This window comes from Molothrus ater, chromosome 3, assembly GCF_012460135.2.
Source record: "Molothrus ater isolate BHLD 08-10-18 breed brown headed cowbird chromosome 3, BPBGC_Mater_1.1, whole genome shotgun sequence".
NCBI classification, from domain to species: domain Eukaryota; kingdom Metazoa; phylum Chordata; class Aves; order Passeriformes; family Icteridae; genus Molothrus; species Molothrus ater.
Window position 1 is genome coordinate 78304937 of NC_050480.2, and position 3299 is coordinate 78308235.

The following is a 3299-nucleotide window of genomic DNA, read 5'->3' on the forward strand; positions in this document are numbered from 1 at the left end:
CTCCATCTTTTGAAAGGAACATCATTAACATGCCTAACACATGAACAAATGTGGCTTTGTTCCATGTTACTTCATTAATGCATTATTTAGGGTGATAGATTTGAAAGCCAGAAGGCACCTTCATGATGACCTAGTCTGATCTCATGAGTACCACAAACTAGTAATCTAGGCAGTAACCTGGGGTTGATCTGTATCATGTATTTTAGAAAAATGGCCAGTTTCCCATGGCAGTTTGGACTGATCTCCCTAGATGTGCTGATTTCCAGCAAGTGGTTGCCAAAGGGAGAGCAGAAAACACAATAGCAAAGCTGATGTTTGCTGTGCAAATCTGGAACATGAGTTTCACCCTAGGAAGCCAGACAAGCCCAAATACAAACAAAGATGGAAACAGCACCATTCTGTAGATCTGAATTTAGATCTAGCCTTTGGCTGAGGGCCTATTTCCCCTCTTAAATCAGAGTGGAAAGCAGTCTACTCAAGAAAAAGCATTCATTAGTTGAATATCATAGATGAATTCTGAAAAAATGCAACATTTTGGACTCCTGTGGAGAGAAAGATTTGTTAGTCTAGAGGAAAATAAATATCCTGAGAAATGTTTGTAATTTTATGTTTTCCTTTTCAATTGAGAAATCTGTTCTTGGGTTTGAGTGTACAGTCAAAAAAGGCTGAACTATGGAAATGCATTTGTTTCTGTGAGCTGAAGTCCATGAACCTGTCCATGCTTTCTTTGCCATCTTGCTTTGTGAGCTGCTGGAAACACAGGAATTTTTTGACGTAGACTAGAGAAGACTGACAGAGCCAATGTCCATCCCTAGAAACATCTCCCATGAGGTGGCTGCTCCTGCAAGGCTCTGCTCTCCCCACAGGATGTGACAGAAGATCTGATAACTGGCATGTCACCCCTGGAGCTGGACGGAAGAGCACCCAGTCCCCCTGGTCCCGGACCTGACTTTGCAAGCCTGCCTGGGGGAAGAAAGAGATTAACAGACTGCAACACAAGTGGGTTTTGTCAGGTTAAATGGCTGGGTTAGGGACTGAGCAGAAACACCTCATGAAGGGATACTCTGTTTGATCTGTATTTGAAAGCAATGTCATAATCATATAATTCAACAAAATTCCAGGCAAGCTGTTGCTGAAGTGCTGTGGAAAAGTAAGTGCTGGAACAAAAGGCAGGGGCAGTCAGGGGAGGCTGTGGTGAAGTTCTGGGAAGATTATTGATTTATTGAATGGAGGTCAAAACTACTCAGCAAAAAGGAAACCTTAGCACAAATAGGCTCAATGTGGAAACAAGGAACTTAAACAGTGAGCAGGAAAAAACAGCGCACACAAGTGTAAATGAAGCATTTAGAAAAGTTAAATAAGGAAGGTCAAGGCTTTCCATGACACACATTAACTGGTACAGTGCAGCAATAAGCAAACACCTCTCAACAGGCGTGACTGGCACTGCTGGCCCTTGCATGATGGAGGAGAGGCAAGAATGGAGTGACGCATGATGAATTAGCTCAAGTGCCAAATGAGTCCAGAGCTCCTGGGCTAAATCTACTCAAGGAACCACCTCTTTGGGCAAGGTCTGACCTCCACCCCTGGATCTGACTGGCAAGACCATACCACAGCCTCCCTGCTAAGCTCTCTATCTTCCAAACCACAGTAGCCACATCCTAACTACCTGTGAGGAATGATCTCTCCCCCACACAAACTCCCAGCCTGTGCTTAAGAAACTCTTGGGCAAGCACTAGCTGGCCTGGGACAAAATCCTGCCAGGGATCATGTTAATGATTCTGTTCAGTTATTAGTGTGGGCATAAGGGACAAAGAAATCCAGTATAAGCCCTCTGCCTGCAGCATGCTCATTTGAGGCGTTGACAAAGTTGCTTCCCTTCTGGGCAATTTGTGGTGTTTTTTGATTGCCTAGTGACTGTGTCACCTGGAAACCAGGATGAATCCATGCATCCACTCAAAATCCAGCCAGGAGAATACCAGTACATTCCCTCAGTGCTTCAAAATGGCAGAAGTTTCAAGTACCAAAATCCCCTCATAGTGTCCTTTCTGTCACTTGCTGACTCTCAGTTTTCCAAGCTGTGACTTTCCCAAAGTGAAGGTGTGGGACAAGCTGGCTCAAGAGGGTGGTGTGGAAGGGCAGCACCACCAGGCTGGGGTTATGCTGGAGCAAACAGACTGTTGCAGTGTTTTGGCACGTGGCTCCTCACTCACACCTTCCCTGTTCTCCTAAGCAGAGACAGACAGTGTTATAATCTCTGTGGCTGCTCCCCACAGCAGTTCTTGAGACAGGAGCTCAAGGCTCCTGCACTGTTCAGACTTCTGCTTCACCCCACCCTGCCTTCCTTTTAGCTGTTTGCTTATGAGTGCAGCTTTCCTGGCCACAGACCTGTCTGTGTATATGCAATCATTCATTTGTTTGTGTGCATTCATGAAAAGGCAACACAGAAACCAGCACTGGCACATGCAGCTCATGCTGGCTTTGTAGAAAAGTTGTCTGCATTTGTTTGCTTGTGCTTTTCATTATGCACCCAAAGTTGTACTGGCAAGGCTGAGATGAATGTAAAGTGGTTTGCCTGAAGATCCTTGCTGCAAGACAAGAAGGAGCAAAGCTCTAGAGAAAAATGTCTTTGCAGTGCTTTTTACTAGAGTTAGTAAAGCATTTGTTAAAGAGCTGCTTTGTTGATCACAAAGTGACTCACAGGAGTGTAAGAACTACCTTTGGCCATCAAAGCTGAGAGCTGCCTAATCACAAGTGAACGCTCAGGTGAAGAGTTTACATGGATGCATACATGTAACATGTTGTTACAAGCACCCAGTGCTTTCCAAATCTCACTCTTGTGGAGCTTGAGACGATTGACCCATTGGGATGAGCGGTGTTTACATCTCCCATGAAGCTGTCTCTCAGTCACTTTGGAACTGCAAATTTTAAAATGCTGCATTGGGTTTTAAACCCTGCATCTGGGTTCTACAGAAGCATGTAGTAATGAATTCCACAATGCTATTAGTCAATGGTTAATAACATGGTTTTGTTTGGTCCAGACCTGTTACACAATGATTTCTCCAGCTGGCCCTTAGTTCTCATCTAATGATAATACTTGCTCAATATTTTCTCCTAATCTGTCTCCTTCACAGAATCATCCTTTTAGAAATTCCACTCAGTTTTCCAGTACCATTTACCCTTTCCTCATGGCAAAGCTGTTCTATACTTGTGTTCATGCTTATTATCTTCCTGGAAAAGTTTCACGGACCTGCACAAACTCCTTACTGCTGGTGACAATAATTGTGTGCATATCACATGCC